Genomic DNA, 15,276 nt, shown 5'->3' with positions numbered 1-15,276 from the left:
TTTCATTATCTATTGTCTACACTGTTATTATTGTCTAGATTGGTTACTATTTTTGTTCCATTCTTCTTTTATTTTATAGAAGTGTAGCAAAGTGCATCAATTTAAAATGTACAGTTCAATGAATATTTACATATGTATACATCTCTGGTGCCCCAGAAGGCTCCCTATGCCCCTTCGTTGTCAATACCCAGCCCCCCAAAGGTTACAACTACTCTGACTTCTATTGATACTACCATAGAGTGTTTCCATCTTGTCTCGAACATAATTGAGTGAAAGAGTATGTACTCTTTGGCATTCAGCTTCTTTGCTCGACACAGGGCAGTGAGATTAATCCACTGTGGCATGTAACAGTAATTCACTCTTTTATATTGCTGTGTGGTATTCCATTATATGAATATATCACAATTTGGTTATCCATCCCTCTGAAGTTGTTGCTAGTGTTTGGCTATTATGAATAAAACTGCTAGAAATGTTCTTGCACTTGTCTTTTGGTGGACTCATTTTCCTTGGAGGTATACTATGAATGGGATTGCTTGGTTGTAGGACAGGCATGCAATTAGCTTTAGCACACACTATCCTACAATTTCCCAAAGTTGCATAAATATACATTCCCACCAGCAATGGAGAGAGTTCAATTGTTCCATATATTCATCAATGACTGTTGTCAGTCTTTTAAATTTGAACCACTGTAGTGAATGGGTATTAGTAAATGATTGCAGATTTAACTGCATTTTGCTTATTTGAACATCTTCTTATGTGCTTATTTGTCCATTTGGATAACCTCTTTTGTGGAATCTTGCTTGTGTCTTTTGCCCATTTAAAAAAAATTAGGTTGTCTTTTTCTTACTTATTTTTAGAAATTCTTTATATATTCTTATAATGGAGCTTTTGTTGACTATATACATTGTGAAAATCTTCTCCAGTACAAGGCTTGATTTTCATTCTCAATAACATCTTTGATAAGCATTCTTAATTTTAATCAATTTGGAGCATCATTTTTTTTCTTTTGTGTATTGCTTTGTGTGTCCTGCCTAAAAAATTCTTGCCTACTCCAAAGTCATGAAGATATGCTCTTATTTTCTTACATAAATTCTATCGTTTCAGTTCTAATGCTCAGGTCTATAATCCATTTCAAATGAAATGTTGCTTATGGTGTCAAATAGAGGATCAAGGTTCTCCTTTTTCTTTTTCTGTAAGAATATCCAGTTGCCATAGCCCCATTTGTTGACAAGACCATCCTTTCCCCATTGAATTTCAGTGGTGACTTTGTTGTGTATCAAGTGACTCTATATGTGTTGAGTTTATTTCTTAACTTTCTATTCTCTTCTGTGAATGTATTTCTTTGTCTTTATCCCCATACAATGCTGTCTTGTTAATTGTAGCTTTATATTAAGTCTTGAAATCTGGTAGTGTAACTCCTCCAACTTTGATCTTCTTGAATACACCTTGACTCTTCTAGGTCCTTTGCATTTCCATATACATTTTAGAATCTTCCCATCAATTTCTACAAAAAATCTTCCTGGGATTTTGATTGGGATTGAACTGAATCTATAGATCAATTTAGTGAGATTTGACTTCTTAGTAATATGAGCCTTCTAATCCATGAACATTGTATATTTTTCCATTGATACGTTTTCTTTAATTTCTCTTAATATTTTGTAGTTTTCAGTGTAGGGCTTTTGCATATCTTTCATTATATTTATTCCTAAATATTTAGTGTTTTTAAGTTATTATAAATTATATTTTAAGATTTTCATTTTCTAATTGATCATAAAACATGATCAGTTGTTTTTTGTATATTGATTTTCTATCCAATAACCTTACTTAATTCATTCTTGAATTCTAATCGTATATTTGCAGATTCTTTCAGATTTTCTATGTATATTATCTTGTCATCAGTAAATAATGCCATTTTTATTTCTGATTTTTATGCCTTTTTCCCTTTGCTTTATAGTAATTGCTAGAACCTCTGGTACGATATTGAATTCTGGTGGTAACAGAACCACCAATCAGTCATGTTTCTGATGTTAGGGGGAAGTGCTCAGTATTTAAGCATTAAGTGTGATGATACCTATAGGCTTTTTGGAGATAGATACCATTTATTAGATTAATAAGGGTTTCTCTCAATTATTGGTTTGCTTAGTGTTTTATCACTAGCTGTTTATAATTTTGTCAAATGCTTTTTCTACATACTGAGATGATTCTCCTTTAATCTTTTTTTTGGTGGGGAGGGGAGGCCATGCCATGCAGCATGTGGAATCTTAGTTCTCAGACCAGGGATCAAATCTGTGCCCCCTGCATTAGAAGCTTGGAGTCTTAACCACTGGAACTCCAGGGAAGTCCCTCCTTTAATCTTTAATGCAAAATGTATACTGATTGATTTTAAAATGTTATACTATTCTTGCATTACTGAAACAAATCTGGCATTACTGATCAAGATGTGATATACTTTTTGGATATTGCTGGATTTGGTTTGCTAATATTTTGGTTAGGATATTTATATCTAGGTTCATAAAAGATATTGTCTAATAATTTTCTTTTTTGTAATGTAATTTTTCTTTTGTGACATCAGGATTATCTTAGCATTGTAAAACAGGTTGAAAGTATTCCCTTTTCCCCAACTCTTTGAAAGTATTTGAACAATATTGATATTGTTTCTTTCTTAAATATTTTGAGTAACTCACTGGGGAAGCCATCTGGACATGAAATTTTCTTTGTGAGAAGTTTTTATTTTTTAATTTAATTAATTAATTTTTAATAAATTTATTTATTTATTTTTGGCTGCGTTGGGTCTTCATTGCTGCACACTGGCTTTCCCTAGTCGCGGTGAGCGGGGGCTACTCTTCATTGCTGTGCGGGGCTTCTCATTGCAGTGGCTTCTCTTGTTGCAGAGCACAGGCTCTAGAGCGCAGGCTCAGTAGTTGTGGCGCAGGGGCTTTGTTGCTCCGCGGCATGTGGGATCTTCTCAGACCAGGGCTCAAACCCATGTCCCCTGCATTGGCAGGCGGATTCTTAACCACTACACCACCAGGGAAGTCCCTGTGATAAGTTTTTAATTACAGATTCAATTTATAGAACTATTCAGATTTTTTTCTTTCTTCTTATATCAGTTTTACCTGTATTTTTCAAGGAATTTGCTAATTTCATCTAAATTGTTCAATTTATTGCACAAAGATAGTTATACCATCTTATTATCTTTTTAATGTTGTAGCGTCTGCAGCAATATTCTTATTTTCATTCCTGATATTGATAATTTGTGTTTTTTCCTCTTTATCAGTCTTGCTAGGAATTTTTTTAAATAAACTTTTTACTTTGGAATAATGTTAGATTTACAGAAAAGTTACAAAAATAGTACAGAAAGCGCCCATACCCCTCTCACCCAATTTGTTTCCCCTTGTCAAAACCACGAAACCAACATTGGTATGTTACTACTAGCCAAACTCCAGATTCATATTTTACTAGATTTTTTTTCATTAATTTATGACCTTTGTTCCAGTATCTGTCCTAGGTTACTACATTGTGTTTAGTTATTAGTTTCTTAGTCTTTCCTTGTTTTTCATGACCTTCACGGTTTTGAGGAGTACTGGTCAAGTATTTTGTAGAAAGTTCCTCAAATTGGGTTTGTCTTACGTTTTTCTTATGATTAGACTGAGATTATGGGTTTGTGGAAAGAATTCCATGAGGCGATGTACCTATCTCATCACATCATATCAGGGGTGCATAATATCCACATGACATCCCTGGTGATGTCAACTTTGATTGCCTGGTTAAAGTAATATCTGCCAGGTCTCTCCACTGTAAAGCTGCTATTTTCCCCTCTACACACTCTATCCCTTGGAAGCCAGTCACTAAGTCCAGCCCACACCCAAAAGCAAGGGGGATGGGAGGAGCCTAAGCTTCACCTCCTAGAGTGAGGAGCGTCTACATGCATTATTTGGACCATTGTGTTGACACAGGAACAGAAACTGCTCTCTCAGAAGCACGTTAAATTAAGAAAACTGAAAACACAGAAAAGAGCTTCTATTACACATGTGCCACACCCTTTTGGTAAGTGCCCAAGTATAGCAAGGAGTACCTCAGGCCTATTTTTTTTTTTTTTTTTTTTTTTGCGGTACGCGGGCCTCTCACTGTTGGGGCCTCTCCCGTTGCGGAGCAACAGGCTCCGGACATGCAGGCTCAGCGGCCATGGGTCGCGGGCGCAGCCGCTCCGCGGCATGTGGGATCTTCCCAGACCAGGGTACGAACCCGTGTCCCCTGCATCGGCAGGCGGACTCTCAACCACTGCGCCACCAGGGAAGGGAAGCCCCCTGAGGCCTATTTTAATTAGAGTGGTTCAGTACTCAGCTCTCAAGTATACTGAGGAGAGTCAGGAACAGTGGAGGGTCTGGGAAATGGAAGTGAAGAAAAGTAACTACAAGTGAAACCAATGAGAAGAAAAATAGCTTTATCTGTATTTCCAGGGCTAAGTAGTGCTTGGCACATGGCAGGGGCTCAAAAAATACTTGCTGGATGAATGAATGTCTTAGGGTTGTGTGCCCGTTCCCTCATTATAGAATACTGGAGGGCATGGGGAAAAAAAGTAAGGTATTTCTGTGCATTTGGGCTTGAAATAAACCCCAAGCAAATGAATGAATATTCTTAAAAGTTAACAAACCTGAAAGGTCTGCAATGTTGAAATCACAAGGAAGACACTGAGCTGTTAATTCCGCGATTAGGATGTCAGATTTGAGGATGTAGGGGTAGGATGATGAAGATGGGGGTTTTTTAAGCTCCAGTTGACTGATACCAAGAAACCCGTGGGCAATTCACCAGCAGAGCACCCCTTGTCATGCTCAGTAACTTCTAACCTTCCTCTTGCCCTGTCCTCCTCAGTTACTGTCAGTTGGTTTGTGGCAGAGGGGAATTCCAGCCCATTTTAGGGGCACTAAGCGGGAGGTTCCTGCCCTCTACCCCTTAGATGCATCCTGGAACCCTGATGAGAAGGGTAGATCTGAAACACACCAGTCTCAGAGGGCTACTGGATCAAGAATGGATATGTGTTGGCTAAGACCTTTGCAGACAACAAAAAAAGATCCGTGTATGTGTTCTCACAAATCTGGAAGCTCACAGTTATACACAATAAGACAAAAGGGGGTAACAGAGGGTGAGGCTGCTCCATCATCATCTTTTGCCGTCAGCAAACCAGGCACCTCCGGATCGCGCTGCTTCTTAACGAGGCTGACCGCCCATTCTTCAGGATTTTATTTTCAATTAATATTTTATTTATAAATATTTATAATACTTGCCTACTTCACACAGAGAGATGAACAGAAAGCTCCTGAGAATCATGGAACGTTAGATTTGTAAGTCACTGAAGAAATGATCTAGTTCGGCCTCCTTATTTTGTAAGTGGGGAAGGTGAAGTCCAGGAGGAAAACGCGTGCCTTAAGGGTCACATCGAGTTAGAAGTCAAGTATAAGCTCACAGTTTAAGGCTCTTTGTTACTCCAGTGCTGCTCTTCTACCTTGGGTAACCTCAGAGTAGATTCTATACCCAGACCTAAGACTGTCCTACCTTCCTACCTAACAGAGCTCAGGAACTGACAGTGGAAAGATTTATCATCAAATAGTTGGTTAAAGAAATTTATCTATGTAGAAAAGAGCAGCTTGGAATTGGGAAAATGCAGATGTCCCATGAAAGATAGAAACTGTTAGCCATTGAGAACTCAAAGGAGGAGGGCCATTCAACTAGCAACCCTCCCTCATTTGATACAAGCCTCCAAAGGAAGCTCTACTCAGTTATCACAAAGGAGGTGCTGAGCACTGTCATCCAGCACCAGAAATTAAGGAGAATCTAGAATGTAATATTGAAACCCAGTAATATGAGAACCTAGTAGTTTCGGCTAGCAACTCAAACTTAAATTGTCCTCTGAAAATGAACAAACCTCACGGACGTGAAAGTTCAGGCACCAGCTAAGTCTTAACAAACAAGCCATGCACCATCTTGGTTACCATGCAACAGGATCACAACCCCCTAAATGATTCAGTGATTAGAACTATGAACAAAATACAAAAATAAACAGTTCAACATGTTGCAACGGCACAGGGATTTACATTCATGAGGCAAAAAAATCAACATTGGAAAGCTAAGCCCCCCAAAAGAAGTAAAATTTGGTCATGAACTCACAAAAATACATTCAAGAAAACACCTGAAAATGAAAGAAAAGGGGAAGGGGGATGAGTGGGTGCCAACTGGGGAGAAAAAGATGAAATAAATCAGGAAGGGAAAAGATGATAAATTCAGTGATGACCCAACTAGAATACAATGCCAGCCACCAGAGGCTGAGCTTCTCACATAATTAAAGAAGTATCAGCAATATTCTTCCTTTGAAGCCTGAGAAACAAATTGTACCTGTTTACAAGATCTTAAATGCCAAAAGGGGGAGAGTACTCAAGTTAACAGCTATCAAAAAGAAAAAACAAAATCCAGTTGTTAAAAGATTTCACCAATGGTCTGAATAAACTAAAAAAGTACAAGGAAAGATGATCTGCCTCCTGCCGGAAGTGGGAGAGTTAAAATACCAAGAGAAAACTCAGTAGTCGTAGAAACCCTCCCCACCTCGAAAACCTCAGTAAAATTACCTGCAGCCAAAAGTAAATAAAGCACATTTTAAAAATATTTTGGGGCTTCCTTGGTGGCGCAGTGGTTATGAATCCGCTTGCCAATTCAGGGGACACGGGTTGGAGCCCTGGTCTGGGAAGATCCCTCATGCCGCGGAGCAACTAAGCCCGTGCACCACAACTACTGAGCCTGTGCCCTAGAGCCCGCAAGCCACAACTACTGAGCCCATGTGCCGCAACTACTGAAGCCCGTGCGCCTAGAGCCCATGCTCCGCAACAAGAGAAGCCACCGCAATGAGAAGCCCGTGCACCGCAACGAAGAGTAGCCCCCACTCGCCACAACTAGAGAAAGCCCACGCGCAGCAACGAAGACCCAACGCAGCCAAAAATAAAATAAATTAAAAAAAAATTTGTACTTTCACTCTCTTCAAAACATAGGACCATATTCCAGGGACTGACTTCATAAGTACCAATTTCTTGTTTGTAAACACATTCTTTATGCCAACAGTTCTTTCACCTGGAAATGCAACTGTTTTTACAAATTCAAATATTTTATTCTTCCTCCTTTTAATCTTTTTTTTTCTGTAATTAATTTGCCCTATTGAAAATACTTCCACTGAACTATTTCATGCTTTTGTACATTTTGAATTTGTATTGTTGTACTAAGCTTTTTTAACTCCTTTAATGTTTATGAAGTTGTGATATCTCATCCTTTTTCCATTTTTGGACCCTCTTTTTTTTCATGTGTAATTTCTTCATTCATTTATCCCCATACACATGCCAAATGGTATTGAAGTTCACGTGAAACTGGAACTTGGATAAAGACCTATGTCTCTTTGTCTTATCTTCGGCAATTCGTTTCTCTAGATCCATTGAACGGATCCATTCTCTAGATCCTTTAAATAGATTGATTTTCAAAACTACAATGAGGTATCATCTCACACCAGTCAGAATGGCCACCATCAAAAAGTCTACAAATAATAAATGCTGGAGAGGGTGTGGACAAAATGGAACCCTCCTGCACTGTAGGTGGGAATGTAAATTGGTACAGCCAGTAGGGAGAACAGTACGGAGGTTCCTTAAAAAAGTGAAAATAGAGCTATCATACGATCCAGCAATCCCAATACTGGGCATATGTCCAGAAAAAACATAATTCAAAAAGATACATGCACCCCAATATTCATTGCAGCACTATTTACAATAGCCAGGTCATGGAAGCAACCTAAATGTCCATCAACAGATGAATGGATAAAGAAGATGTGGTACATATATACAATGAAATATCACTCAGCCATAAAAAGGAATGAAATAATGAGATTTGCAGCAACATGCATGGATTTAGAGATTATCATATTCAGTAAAGTAAGTCAGACAGAGAAAGACAAATATCATAGGATATCACTTATACGTGGAATCTAAAAAAATGATACAAATGAACTTATTTACAAAACAGAAACAGACTCACAGACTTAGAAAACAAACTTATGGTTACCAAAGGAGAAAAGTTGCAGGGGAGGGATAAATTAGAAGGTTGGGATTAACATATGCACACTGCTATATATAAAATAGATAATCAGCAAGGACCTACTGTATGGCACAGGGAACTCTACTCAGTATTCTGTAATAACCTGTATGGAAAAGGAATCTGAAAAAGAATAGATATATGTATATGTATAACTGAATCACTTTGCTGTACACCTGAAACTAACACAACATTGTAAATCAACTATACTCCAATATAAAATAAAATTTTTTAAAAATAAAGAGATTGATTTTGCTCAGCAATTTGTCGTGCCTCACTGTATTTTCATTTTCACCCAATCCACATAATATTAAATCTCTTTTCATCGTGATCATTTAAACTATCAATTCCCAGGTTATATTTGTTCCGTTTTCCCATTCATAATGTATTTATTTATTTATCGTATTTATTCGGATGAATGCTTCAGTAAAATTTGTAGCCATTTTTGCAATTAATGACAGTTTTTATTTCAAAACTGAAAAAAGAAAAAAAAGCTTAATTCAATCTCTGTCACAATGCTCCCCACTCCCCAGCAGATCCAGCTGACAGAGCCGAGCCGAGCACCTCCTTCTGCAAACGTACTGCACTGTAGGTTGGTACTTAACACATGTGTAAGGTCTTTTCTCTGGGATAAGATACATATTGCAGAATATCTGATAGTCTTCCATAAATATTGGTCCAGAAGATAATTTAAATACTGTTGGAACTTCTGGTAAAGAAGAGTGAAGTAACAAAACATCACCTTTAGAAACACAGCTGGATGTAACAAAAAAAAGAACTGAGGGTGATGCTAGCAACAAAGATGTCTGTGCCTCTTTCCCTTTGTCTCCACCTACCAGGCAGTCCTTTAGGAAAACTGTAGGAAATGGAGTTGGGGATGCAAAACTCACGTTTCTTTCAAGGGGCAAGCATAGCATGTTTGAAAAGTTAGAAAACTGGAAGGAGTTTCCCTTTCTAATCGACTGTTACGATCAAAGTGGAATTTTTGTTGTTGTTATCTCTCTTTCAAAGGAAGGATGTACTGTGATGTGAAACACAGGCAACAGAGGAAGATAATATTGTTAAAGAAATCTAGTTCAAGAGAGTCAGGGTTGGCTTGAAAAGTTTAAGAGAAATTTCTTGCAGATTCTCAGAATCTTGGGAGAGGTGACAGATTGCAGCTTGACCACAGTCTTTCCCACAGATCTCCAAAAAATGTTATCTATGAGGAGGGTGTGGGGAAGGTACACGGCCAAACCAAATTTCAAAGGGGATAAAATTGGCCTTTTGAAGAATAGAAGAAAAAAATTGGCCACTGAAAAGCAAGGCGAGGGCAGGCTATTTTATTAAGTGGTAAGTTATGTGGTGATATAAATAAGTATTTATATCGATTATGGTGCTATAAATAGGCAAATATGTAAATATGTGGCAACCTGTTGGCACCGCCTGTGTGCTTCACCCCAGGGGCCAGGATGTTATTTCAGCTAAATCTCATCAAGCATCTCATAGATAGCTAAGAGCGCATAGCAGCAAAATAAAACAGAATCTGATATTTAAATGATTCTTTCTAACACTGCAAAACTTTGGGGTAGAGCCCCACAAATAGAAGAATTTTAAGGGCATTAAGCAGGGGATAAGTATATTTCTTTGGCAGTATCCCTCTATACGTATTAGCTTATCCTTCCTTTTAAGGTCTCCAACCTTATCTATTCTGTTGTTGCTCAAAGATGTCCTTTCTCTGGAGAGAGATTATTTTCTGGATCCTGATTGATTTGAGAAGCAGCTGAGGATGTGCCCTTGCTGCAACATCTCAAGGAAAAGGTGAGCTGGGTTCCCTCGTGGAGGCTGGCGTCCCTGACCTACCCAGAGGAGCTTCCCACTCCCCCCTGCCCTTTTCCCTTTTTTCTTTATTTCTAACTTGCGTTTTGCAGCACTGGTAAGACAACAGGAAGCCCTGGGCTTCCTCTCCAGGGCATTCAACTGAAGGGATGTACTCACCACATTGATAACAGTAGCCGGAAAAGAAAGAAAACACACCCACCCCCCAGAAGGCATGACCCTCCCCCTCACTCTCCGTGCCCTCCCCGTGTGGCTCCCCTTCTCCTCGGAGCCTCACAGGCTCTATCAGGGTTGCACCATGGAGGCCACTCCAGTGTTCAAGCCAATTTTATCCGCATTAAAATTTGGATTGGCCCTGTACCTTCCCCATGCCCACCCCTCTGACAACGTTTTTTGGAGCTCTGTGGGAAAGATTGTTGTCAAACTGCGTTCTGCTAATGCCACTTCTCCAAAGATTTTGAGACTTTGAAACTTCTTCTCTCAGTTTCAGGAACACGTGTGATACGGTTGTCTAAAGTTATTAAGCATGAATCATTGTGACACGGACTCCACTGGTATCAGTACTGCTATGCATGTTCTTAAATGAAAAATGGTTTGTTGGGTTGCCCTTTATAAGCCAAACACCCTTGAAATCAGCAGGGGAGGGGCAGATTATTTGTTACAAACTCAGTGTGTCCAGTGATAAGAGTTAAATATAACCGAAGTTTGGAATCTAGTTTCCATATTTTTCATATGAAGGGTTCTGGAGGTGGGGCGAGTACAAGACTGAGTGCCTGAGGAGTGACCACAGGACCAAGAACAGCCAAAATGCTGCCGAGAATGGTCATTGCACTGGCATGACGATGGGACAAATTAAAACGAGAGCCGTGGCTAGACTGTGTGTGAAAGACGTAAGCAGCTCTTGGGAGCAGTCACTGAAGACAGTTTTTAAGGAGCACTGAGAAGTGTAATTTGAGAGAGACTCCATCTGGAATGTCGAGGCCCGTGCATTGCAGCCTTTCCTGGGGCTTAGCTGGCCCGGGTCTACTACTCCTGGTAACTAATGCTAAGACCAAGAACTGCCTGAGCTCTCAGATGTCCTAGACTGAATGGGTCAGTGTCTTAAGAACTCCTAAGTCTCTGAGGGAGTGCCATGTCCACTGATGTTTCACCTAACCTTTCTTCCCAGAGAAAACGCATCTATAAAAGTTGGGTTCTGCATTTGAAAAACTTGGTTATCCCAGAAATGCTCTCCTCCCTGGGCAAGATAGTTTCCTGGTCAATCCCTTCCCCTACAATGAACCTTTAAAATCATGGTGAAAACTAGAGTCCTTTTGCCTCAGCCTTTTGTCTTGATGGTTGAGTGGGAAGATGCTGCATGACTGACTGAAGGAGGAAGGAACTGAGATTCCTCTGTTGTAAATTACCTGCAAGCTCTCACCAAACCCTGCTGCTGCCTTCAGAACAGCCTCAGAAGGATGGGTGACCTTCAACTACTCTGGACTTCCTCACCTCTGCACCATATAAACCTTTGCACTTTTGCCATTTTACCAGCAAATGTGTGCTATGCAGTAACAGCTAGCTGCCTACAGATTGCTCTAGATTGACAGTTTGTTAGACTTGATAGAGACGATCAAGTTGTTGAAGCTGCTTTCTCTTCTTCAGCCTAATACTAAATGTCTTTATCACAGTTCTCTGTGACCGTGGGCAAATCTGAACTGCTCTCAGCCTAGGGTTTTCCCAATTTAAGTGAAATATTCCACATAAAGCACTTAGCACAAAATAAAGGCTTGGTAATTGTTGATGAGGATGGAGTAGAAGACGCTGGTTAGTGGGGAGCATTTTTCTTTTTTTTTTTTAATGTCTGAAACATTTATATTAACATATTTCCATACAAATAACCCAAAGAAAGTTTAGTATTAGTTGGTTTTTGGTTTGTTTGTTCTTTTATACTGCAGGTTATTAGTCATCAATCTTATACACATCAGTGTATACATGTCAATCCCAATCTCCCAATTCATCACACCACCACCACCACCCCCCACCGCGGTTTTACCCCCTTGGTGTCCATATGTTTGTTCTCTACATCTGTGTCTCAAATTCTGCCCTGCAAACCAGTTTCATCTGTACCATTTTTCTAGGTTCCACATACATGCGTTAATATATATTTGTTTTTCTCTTTCTGGCTTACTTCACTCTGTATGACAGTCTCTAGATCCATCCACGCCTCAACAAATGACACCAATTTCATTCCTTTTTATGGCTGAGTAATATTCCATTGTATATATGTACCACAACTTCTTTATCCATTCGTCTGTCGATGGGCATTTAGGTTGCTTCCATGACCTGGCTATCGTAAATAGTGCTGCAATGAGCATTGGGGTGCATGTGTCTTTTTGAATTATGGTTTTCTCTGGGTATATGCCCAGTAGTGGGATTGCTGGATCATATGGTAATTCTATTTTTAGTTTTTTAAGGAACCTCCATACTGTTCTCCATAGTGGCTGTATCAATTTACATTCCCACCAATCTTTTTCTTTTCTTTATAACACTTTTTCTCTACCTGTTGTGTTTCCTTTGGCCCCATGCCATCGCAACTACAACATTATTTTAGAGACGGTCCAAGGCTGGAATCTCCTCCCTCTCCAATTTGGGTTGCATTTAAATATACTACTTGTAATATGATGAGGTGCCCATCCATAGGAATCAGAGGGACAACCATCTCTGGGCGATTTGCCTTTATACCTCCAGTTGCATTCATAGCTGTCTGTGGCGCCCGGATACAAGTACCAGCATTTCTCTGGCTCAGTATTACTGAATAAACAACCAACTCACCCAGGGCCCCAGAAGGAACCAGATAGGTGAATGTAAGAATTGCATCTAAACAAGGATAACTCTAGGAGGATTTATAAAGGGACTGTTTACAAAGGGGTGGGCAGAGAAAGGCAAACCACAAGGGATAACGCAATCACACAGGGCTGGTGATGCCAGAGTTGTTCCCTATCCCTAGGCCCAGAAAGAAAGAACCCGTGAAGTAAGTGGTTCCTAGAAGCCCAAGGCAGAGGTGTGCGTGGAAAGGGCCACCTTGAGAGGCATGTGAGCTTTGGTTGTGAGTGCAGCTGGTTTGAGACAAATCCAGATGGAGGGGTCAGGTGAATGAAGACTCTGACCTCACTTTCTTCCTTCTCTCCAATCTACCAAGGCTCCTTCTCAGCTAAATACAATAGGAAGCCAGAGGGAGCCCACTGAGGTCAGCCTCCTGGAGCAGGATAGAGAAGGGTAGAGAATGGATCTAGAGAAGCAAATGGAAGAAATCTGGCACATCACATAGATAAAAGTGGGCCATGCATGGACCAGCAGTGCCCAAAGACAACCAGTGATGTGAACCAAGGATTATAGTTGATCCAATTTCTCGCAACTAGGGTCCTTGAAAAAATCAGTGGACCCCTAATAACTTATTTGGGGCATCTAGAAAAGCCTTAAGATTTTGTTTTGTGATGGGATTTTCAAAATCGACACTATTGTTACTTATGCTAACAGTCCAAACTCTGACATTATTTATCTTTGATTCTGAATATTCTCCTGTCTGAATACTCTGGCTTGTGGCATCCGGGGGTGGCCCCCACTTCCCACCCACCCACTGAGGAAGAATCGCTTGGTGCTCCATCTGGCTGTATGGGAGAACTTAGGCAGACACCATGCTGGTCTCCCCAGGGAACTCTGGGGACAGGCTCTGTGGGTCCTCCCCCTCTGGCACCCGCAGAGTGGACATCAGAGTGTACTCTTCTCCTGCAGGTGGCGGTAGAGGTGGGAAAAGCAGAACAAAGGTACAGAATTTGCTGGAGAAACCACAGCTCAGCACTGGAGGCAGAAATCCTCCTGCTCTTACCTTTCTTCTTACTACACGGAAATAAACTTGGAAAACAGCCTTTGGACCCTAGTGATGAACTAGCAGACTAAGAAAAGCTTACAGCCTTCTGAAGTTCCTGCCACAGGCAGGGGTAGGGTTCTGTCCTAATGTCTTCTCAGTTTGCTCCATCCTGCAAGGCTGGCGCCTGAAAACAGGTACAATGGGTGGCGAGCTACATGGTATGACTGGAGGGGCTTCAAAAGGCCTGCCTGACCCCAAGCTATCTCCCTTGCTGGCCTGAGGATCTGTCTGAAGTTTTCATCACTTGAGTCACTTTTTTATGCAAAGAATTTGCTTCAAGAAGTCCTCTGCTAAAATGTACACGCTACTTAAAAGGGTGTGGCGCACATTTGTCTTTCTCTTTTGTCTTCTCAACATCTAACTTCCCTTCCTGTTTTGAGAACTTCACCCCTCATGAGTATTTATAGGAAGCAGAGCCCATTTTCTATTGCCAGGGCAGGGGCACAGGAGCTGAGGTCAACAAGCCGGGTCCATTTGCTCCAGACTGTGCATGTGGAGCTGATGACACAGGAGAGCAGAATCTGGGAGAGCACTTACTCGGCAGTGGGTGACAGCAGTGGCGGTAAGCCTTGTGCCAGGGGCCCTGTCCCGAGCTGTCAGTGGCAGCAGTGCAGACGGTGGTGTCCAGCAGTAGGGAGAGGCTACAGTCCTGTTCCCACCATTATTGTTTTTGGTGTGATTTGGGCTGAGGTCCCCACTGCTGTGTAGCATCTCCTGTTCCTGCCCATTTTTAAAGCCTTTTCCTCCGCCTTCCCAGAGAGTCTAGAGCTTCCCAGTATCCTTCTACTAAATCCCCATGCTGCTTAAATCACACAGAGTCATCCTTAGGTGCAGGAAGCTAAGAACACTGGCTGACACAGGGGGTGAAACATTAACTCAAGAGAAGCCTTCCATGTACCAGCCACAGACAGATTCATTTGTCTAATTAGCTAATTGTCACCTTGGGAAACAGCAGGACCCCAGGAAAGAGTGTTTGTTGATGGCGGAGGAGAGTCTGTTCTTACGGGCATTAGCTGATGGGCTTGCCCAGAAGGACACTGGGCAGACGCTTCGAGGGACAGATATCCAAGGGACTAGGCTGGGGCAGTGCATGATGGAGAGAGATACGATGACAGAAAAGATGATGCCACAATAAGAGCAATAGCTAACACGGGCTGACATTAATGCTATTGACTGTGGAAGCTGGCTGAAAGGGCCTTGTTTACACTTGTAGAGCATTCCAGGGAAGTTACTGCTTTGCCAAAGAGAGACCACTGATTTTATCACTTTGGTTTGCCTAAACGTTTCTGTTGACACTTAGCCTTCAGGGTAACAGTAATCAGCCTGTGGGATTTCTATCCCCTCCCCATCCCCACACCACCCCTGCCTTAGGCCCTTTATGATTTAGTAAGCAGGGATAAAAAGGCAAGGACAGAGTAAATTCTCAA

Source organism: Delphinapterus leucas, chromosome 4, assembly GCF_059928025.1.
Source record: "Delphinapterus leucas isolate spDelLeu-1000000601 "Yukka" chromosome 4, BTC_Dleu_Yukka2, whole genome shotgun sequence".
Taxonomy (NCBI): Eukaryota; Metazoa; Chordata; class Mammalia; order Artiodactyla; family Monodontidae; genus Delphinapterus; species Delphinapterus leucas.
This window is presented reverse-complemented; position numbering follows the sequence as displayed.